This window comes from Corvus brachyrhynchos, unplaced genomic scaffold (assembly GCF_000691975.1).
Source record: "Corvus brachyrhynchos isolate BGI_N302 unplaced genomic scaffold, ASM69197v1 scaffold33, whole genome shotgun sequence".
In the NCBI taxonomy this organism is placed as follows: domain Eukaryota; kingdom Metazoa; phylum Chordata; class Aves; order Passeriformes; family Corvidae; genus Corvus; species Corvus brachyrhynchos.
In genome coordinates, this window is record NW_008237254.1 from 154709 (window position 1) to 162916 (window position 8208).

The following is an 8208-nucleotide window of genomic DNA, read 5'->3' on the forward strand; positions in this document are numbered from 1 at the left end:
TATAGGAATGCCCATAACCTTAAGAGAAACATTCATTCATAGTAACAACTCATCCAAATTGCAGTTCTGTGAACTGCCCAACCAGGTTAGACTGAAGCCATTGCAACTCACATCTGAGAGGGGCTGATCAGCAGTTAACTCACGTAAGCACAAATTAACTGTTAAAAAGTCAGCAAATGTTAATCACAAGCCTAAGAAACAGGATGTGCCTTAGCTTTTTCAAGATAAGACAAACACAATGCACCGTGTCAAGAGAAGAGGATCAGAACCTGTTTGAAATCAGCACAGAAACTGCTGAATCAGCCAACGAAGGACTGCTCATGCTCCAGAAAGAAAAGAGAGAAAGAAAACACCCACTTAATCTAGTGTGTCCATTTGAGATTTGCAACAGTCCTTTTGCCTCCTGGCTGGACATAAGCTTTCTCATGGACACCCTCCATGGCAGAGGGCTCATGGGCTGCTGTGCTACTGGCTGAAGACTTGATGAAACCAGTTGTTTTATAAACACTGCAGGCAGCAGACATCTCCTGTCTGGACTGGCTTTCACTCCAAGGCACTAAACTGCTTCTCTTTTCGTGGCTGTTATTCTGTTTCTAGGGGTTTCAGAACCATTTGTAAGGCACTCAACACTGTCCCAGGAGGACAAGTAAGTGTAGCCCATACCTGTTGCAGTGGGGATCCTGCAACACGCATATATCAAACCAGGAGTCCCGTGGAAAGGAAATATATATGGACAGACAGATTCTTGATAGCTGTTTCAGAGATGTTTATTTCTCCAGCCGCATGGCCGGGGCTCTGCCGAGGAACTGTCCCAGTCACGGGACCAAGGGTCCTTCTGCCCGCGCAGGGAACACAAACCAACCAATGGGAACGAGGCTGAGCAGGGGCAGGGAAACCCCGTGTCTGTGCCCTCAGGGCCCCTCTGCCAGGGCTACACGGCAGGGGAGGGACCCCAACACCTCACATACCCGCAAATTCTATGGCTCTCAAGTGCTTTCATCTCTGCTAGCAGCTGGAGCTGGAGCTTTGCATTGCCAGTAGAACTTTGCTGCCAGGGCAAAAGAAGCACAGACCTATGTCAGCCTGCAAACACGTTTTGCATACACTTTGTCCACCTTAACTACCAGAAAGAATGCAAGGAGGGCAGCATGTCTTTCAGAGAAGGGCATTCTAGCTGGGTTTTAATTGCTAATTATGTGTCGACCACCTGTTTTGATATATGTTCCCAGGAGCACCATTGTCTTGTGCTTGCAAAAGGTGTGTGAGTGACAATAGTGGTGATAAACTGAGGCCATTTGAAGAATGTAGGTGAAGAGTGTTGTTAGAGCTTTGGTGTTGATAGTTTAGAGACCATTTCTGCCAAGCTGAGAAGGCAAAACCTCTATGGCCATGTGTCCTGTAACTGGCACCTGAGCGAGCGGAGAAACAGGCTGTTGGAATGTCAGCTCCTAATTGCTCCAATCACAAGGCAGTTTGGCACAGCTCAGCTGTGTTGTTCCAAAATTGCACACTCCATGTTCATTGGGATCTTGTGCCACAGACTGCTCAATTTAATGGTTTTTAATGTCATTTGAGGTGGCCATAAAGCAAATTGATCTGTGGCAACAGAGCACCACGGAACAACTAAAAGAAATCCTGATCATGAGGAACAAGAAGAACTCCAACATTGTCACCTAGACAGGTAAATATTTCTGGTATTATCATATGAATGTTTATTTACATACTTGCAAGGCAAGGGTTAGAAAGCCCCTTACTCACTCATAGAAATTTGATCTTTTTATCATTATTCATCTACTCATATACAATGTAGGAGAGGAAATTGCATTTTGTCTGCAATGATCTTGCCTGGCATACATAATTTGAAGAGAGTTTTTTAAAAACCTGGATCAGCCCTCTCTTACTAAATCAACAGCTTCCTCCATGCCATTTGGTTGTTCAGGGTTTGATCTTCTTCAAGTATTTTATGATAATTCCTGATAAACCACCATCAAAATTATTTCCCTTGGGCCAGTCCCACTATTCTTCATTGTTGTGGCTGCCAAAGACTAGGTTCTTGTTTCCAGAAACACATAATTTGCCAGTTTTGGAAGTGTTTTTCTTTTTTATGGAATGTACTTTATGCAAGGTTTTCCAAAAGGTTGACCAAATTCTGTCCTCAGTAGTGCACACCCCCGTGGTCCTGGATAAAAGTAGTGAAAGTTGGTTCTCCTTGTTCCTGGAGTTGATGATGGAATTTATGTGTTGAATGATGAACAGCTAATGTGATGCATCCCTATTCCAGGTTAATCTTTGCCATTACTAAACTGCCTTTTTCCTTTGCTTGCCATATGAGACATTTCCTTTTCCAGGGATGTGCCTTTCTGATTTAAACTGCAGAGATTGCAAGCACTCCATAGCCAAGATGGAGTGTCTCTCCATTTTTTTCTGTCTACAAGTACAAGTTACGTGGAAACAAAAGTCCACTCTGCTCTTCTCCATAAGACAATTTAGCCAGGCACATTCATCTCCATGCTGTTGTTTTCTTCCTTCAGCTACCTTGTCAATAAGGATCTCTGGCTGATAATGGAGTATGTAGATGGCACTCTTTAATGGATGTGATTAGCAAGATGGGAATGAGTGAAGGACGGATAGCAGCTGTTTGTAGGGAGGTTAAGGGATCTTACTTGTGCTTCTGATGGCTTGGACAGGATTGTCCTTTGAAACAATGGTGGTAAGAACAGCAGTGATTTCATTCTCAGAGTTTACTCTACTCTGTTCTTATACTCTTAACTACTGATGTTGTACACTCTCTATATTTATTTATGGTACTCCACTTTGCCTCTCTAAACATTTGCTGGAAGCCTGTCTGTACTGCATTCCTTACCTGCAAAAGCAAAACTGTTGGTAGCAAAATTTTAAATTAATAGCAAAGAAAAAACAGAGACTTATTTGTCACAGTTCTCAGCGGCAAAGGAGAGCATTGAACCCCAAATGGTTTTTGCTTCTGAAAAGTCACTAATGTGCTACTTCTGAGTCTGCTGTCAAGGCCAGCAATAAAACCTTTTTCATGCAGCCTCCTGCCTGAAAGTGATCCACTTCATACCATTTTTGGGCAACCTCTCATTTGTCCTCTGGATGGAGAGAGAGAGAGCAGCCCAAACCAGCATCAGTCCTTCTGGCTCTGTTTTCATGGGGCAGTCTAGAACAACAGTTGCCTTTTCACTTTCCAAAGCTAATTTGCCTTCACATAAAGAGATACTGCTTGACTAGGGTTGGAGTGGCAAGCTCTTTCTCTTGCCAGCAGCATGTTATGCCATTACTCCCCACTCACCTAGAAAGTAAATCATTAGAGAAAGATCCTTTCTTGTGTTATGAAACCAGATTGCTAACTTTCATCTTCCTATTCGTTTTCTCTCTCTCAGTGCCTGCAAGGACTGGCTTTTCTGCATTCCAGGAAGTTGATCCAGAGACACATCAAAAGTGAAACATCCTTCTGGGCCTGGATGGATCTGTCAAGTTGGGTAGGTATTCTTGGTCAGGTGCAGCATTCCCAGCATGAGGTGTGGGGCTGCTTTGGAGTGACTGCCAGCTGCCCAAATGTAATGCTTGTACATAGACCCCTGCTGCAAGCTGAGAGCACAGTTGCAATGTGCAGGGAGATATCTCAAGGAACAAGGTGTGAAGAGTGGCTTTGGTTTATGCATGTCCCTTCCACAGGAAGGGAGTTACAGTATCTCAAACTTCAGGTGAATAAATAGAAACCACTGCATGAAACATGAAGATTTTGTTTAGTGGCCAATTCCATATTTCCTTGGCCGCAGCCCTGAGGAAACAGCACAGCCACTTTTCTGGCTAGATTCAAGAGCACATTCTCAGAGCATGGGGGCATTCTTTTTCTTGGTTTCCTAATTGAATCTGGCTTTTAGAGTGTTTAGTTTTCTCCTCAGGTGATTTGGCCTCTGTGCTCAGCTCATCCATAAGAAGGAAAAACGCACCTCTGTTGTTGGGACTACTTGGTGGATGGCACCAGAAGCTGTGAGAGGCCAGTGATATGGCCCCAAAGTGGACATCTGGTCGCTTGGCATTGCAGGCATAAAAATCTTCCTCAAAAAAACTTCCTCACTTTATGGAAACCTCTCTCAAAGTAAGGTGGAAATTGTCTCAGATACTAATGTCTTTCTAGTCTGTCCAGTGTTCTGTCTCCCATGAGAAAAAATCCCATTCCTGCCAGGTTGAACTAATTCCTCTAGGTCTAGCTCTAAAAATGGCCCTGAAGCCCATCAGCACCTGCTGCAGCTTTGGTTCCATGAATGGGAGTACCTCAGAAGAGGAGTGGAACATAAACAGATAAGAAACGTGCCATATTGGCCTTTAGTGATGCCTGAAATTTCGTGTACACATTTTGAACTGTCTTTGAACTCTGTCTCTGAATGACAAGAATTTTCCAGCAGCACATTCAGCAATGTGATAAATAGCCTTTGAAATTGTGTCCGTTTGACCAAATTATTAAATATATACTCAGATAGAAGGCAGATTACATGCCACTCCTCCCCCACCAGGTTCGGGAAAAAAGAAACGTTTTCCTCAAAGGAAAGTGAAAGAGATAAAAACTATTTATTTAACAAACACACAGGAAAAGGATAATAATGCTAAGTAATAAAATCTCTCACTGTGGAGAAAAACCTGGGAAAATGTTAAAGTCCTCCCTTTTGGTCTCCCTCCTCCTCAGAGCTGGGACTTGGCCCAGGGCTCTGTGCTCGGTGGAAAGTCCTCCTGATGTGTTCTGATATTGAAGCAGTCCAGCAGAAAAACGGAAAAAAAATGAAATTCCAGGAAAACAAAGTTCAGCTCTCTGGAGAAAAAAAAAAACAAAACTAAAAACTGGCTGAACAAGCAAGCAGGGTGCTTCTCTGCTCCTCTCCCCACAGCCCAGCAGCAGCAGGGGGAAAAAAAAATTCTGAGGCGAGAGTGTTATCTCTGCTTGTCCTTGAAAAGCACTACTTTGAGAAGTTTGCTCAGTTTTCTCTCTCTCTGCTCAGGCTCAGTTGAAAAGCATAGAAAGGTATAAAACTAATTTCTGGGCATAGAGCAGCGATAGGGAATACAACATCAAGTCACCCCAAGACAAAAATGCAGGTTGAATCCTAGAATCCTACACTCACAGAATATGCTGACTTTGCAGGGACCCACCACAATCATCAAGAAGTCCAGTTCCTGGGCCTGCACAGGCCACCCCAAGAATCACACCATGGGCCTGAGAGCATTGCCCAAACACTTCTTCAAGCTGTCACGTTTGGTGATGTGACCACTTCCCTGGGGAGTCTGTTCCAGTGCCCAGCCACCCTCTGGGTGAAAAACCTCCCCTGACTTAACTTCATGCCATTTACTTGAGTCCTGTCACTGGTCACCACAGAGAAGAGATCAGTGTCTGCCCCTCCTCTTCCTTGATGAGGTAGTGTAGGCTGCAATGAAGTCTCCCCTCAGTCTCCTCTTCTGCAGGCTGAACAGACCAAGTGACCTCAGCCACTCCTCATATGGCTTCTCCTCTAGACCCTTCATCATCCTCATGGCCTTCCTTTGGACACTGTCTAATAGCTTAATATTTTTGTTATATTGGGGTGTCCAAAACTGCCCCCAGCACTTAAGGTGAGGCTGCACAAGTGCAGAGCAGAGTGAGACAATCCCCTCCGTTGCCTAGCTGGCGATGCTGAGCCTAAGGCACCCCACAACACAGCTGGCCATCCTGGCTGTCAGGGTACACTGAACCTTTCCCACTTCCATTTTTATACAAACAAACAAACAAAAACCAAAACAAGCCACCTAGGTAAATCAAACCAAACCCCAAGCAGTTCTGCTTGTGTTTTACTTTATTAATCACGGAGCATCAATTTTCTCCAAAACAGTACTATCTTTTCCAAATTCATTGGCTCTTTGACAGTTTCAGGCTTCTAAATCATCTGGATATTGTTCTCTCATGTGTCTGGGTGGCCTGGATAAGTTTTGGATCTTGTTTTCACAGATGGCAGCTATAATTGTGTGCTGAATCTTTGCCTGTGTCTTGGTATATTAAATAAATCTGTGACCTTATTACCCGTTTGCAGCTACTGCAAAAGTGGATTTCCTTCCCACTGGACTTGTTTTGCTTTGCCAGCTGTATCATAGGAAACCAACTTCAGCTTCACATAGGCGTTTTTCAATCGTGGAAAAGTTGGAGTCAATTCTCCAAGGAGCAAAAAATGTGGTTTTGCTGATGAACTTCCTACTAAAGAGATCAGCCAATGAAATTGACAGTCAAGGCAAGATCTTTTGGATGTTGGAACAAGTGTGGCTGCATTTATGTTTTTTCTGTTCTGGTAGTGAAAACTTGTCTCTGACCCTCTGCCAGGGAAGAAACAGCCACTGGAAAACTAAGCTTAAGGAATGGGATCTAGGGGAGCAGGTTCAGATACAGAAGAAACAGGTGGAGTCTCGTGTTTCCCTTTACTTCAGGCCTGATACCTGATAGCCACACAAAGGACCCCAAAGCTGAAGAACACCTTGCTACAATCCTCTCTCTTGTGTGACTTTCTGAAGTGCTGCCTGGACACAGCCTAGGACAGGAGAGGGTCTGCCAAGGAACTTCTGCAGGTAAATTGTGGAGCAGCTGCAGGCGACATGTTGCGGCGGGCGGATGTTGGGTGCCGCAACCTTCCAGAAGCATCTCCTATATGAAGCCGCTGGGCAGGGCCAACACACTCAAACACACATTCGCACACACCAGATAGGCTCAAGAACGAGTTGACAGCAAAGAGGCAGGAAGGGTCTTTGTATGGGGTTCCACGGGAGAAGTTTATTCCAGCCACGCATGTGAACGGGTCCAGGGACAAAGACCCAGAACATGAGAGGGCCCAGGTTTATATACGAGGCCAGAGAGCATCAGGGACCAATGATCTGAGGGCATGGGGGTGGTACACAGGCGAACCAATATGGGAACCAATAGGGAAACTCTGAGGGAGTGGCGATGGAGCAAGGGCCAGTGGGGGAACAGGGAAGGAAGAACTATTACAGCGGGGATACTGTAACACGCATATATCAAACCAGGAGTCCCATGGAAAAGAAATATATATGGACGGATTCTTGCTAGATATTTCAGAGATGTTTATTTCTCCAGCCGCATGGCCGGGGCTCTGCTGAGGAACTGTCACAGTCACGGGACCAAGGGTCCTTCTGCCCGCGCAGGGAACACAAACCAACCCATGGGAACGAGGCTGAGCAGGGGCAGGGAAACCCCGTGTCTGTGCCCTCAGGGCCCCTCTCCCAGGGCTACACGGCAGGGGAGGGACCCCAACACCTCACCCGTTTTATTTTAATAAAAGGAGAATGAAAACAACTGGATAAACATAACAAGAACAGTTTCAAAACAAAACAGGCCACCCTCCTGAGTCTTTAAATGTCCAATCAGATTCTGTGGAACATCTTAGGGCTGACAGAAGGGAGACAGGACTCTCTGAGCATGCTTTGTGGGGAAACTGAGGCAGGAGAGGGTTTAACTTCTTCCCTCCCCCTTTTCATCCCCCACTCGGCATTGGAAAGGGATTTTTGGGGAAACAATTGGCAAAAGCATGGTTTTGTGAGGGAAACCATGGATGAAAAAACGGATTGGGAATACACTGGGGGTAATAGGACATAGGGTAAAAGGGAAAGGTGGGATTAGGAAAGGGAAACTGTAGGGGGGGCTTACAATGGAGATATTGTCTAATATGACTACGATTTTTTGCATATATACTGCCTTTTACAGAAACACCATCAGGCCCAGTGACCTGCGATGCTTGTAACCCTTTTCTCCCTAGAACAATTTTGAATTCCACGACTTCTCCATCTCCCAAGCTTGGGATGCATTTTTCAGGGTTATTGTTTTTAATAGCAGTTCTATGCACGAATATATCTTGCTGGTTGTCACACCTTGTTATAAAACCATAATTTTGCTTAACATTATACCATTTTACTATCCCTAAGGTCTTAGTTACTATGATCTTCTCCTTTTTCCGAGTGGCTGCTGTTTTCTGTCTCGCTGCGTCTTTGCTCTCTCCTGTGGTCGCTCCCGTGTTGGAATTGTCGGGGCTGCTGGTGCCTGCGCGCTCTTCCCGGGGTCGCGTTCGGGGCTGTGCGGGCCGGGCCGGGCCGCGCCGCTCAGTTCTCCGTGCGTCGCCTCCTCTGGTCGCAGCTTCGCTGCCGCCGGCCGGCGGCGCC

The 8208-nt window shown here is 45.5% G+C and overlaps 1 long non-coding RNA gene across 1 annotated transcript; it reads left to right on the forward strand.

The window, feature by feature from the left end:
- The first annotated feature begins 1199 nt into the window (after positions 1 to 1199).
- Positions 1200 to 6908, forward strand: LOC108445734. The gene is made up of 3 exons (XR_001860690.1): positions 1200 to 1681; positions 3402 to 3500; positions 6469 to 6908. It is a non-coding gene; the product is annotated as an uncharacterized LOC108445734 (long non-coding RNA).
- The last annotated feature ends 1300 nt before the right edge of the window (positions 6909 to 8208 follow it).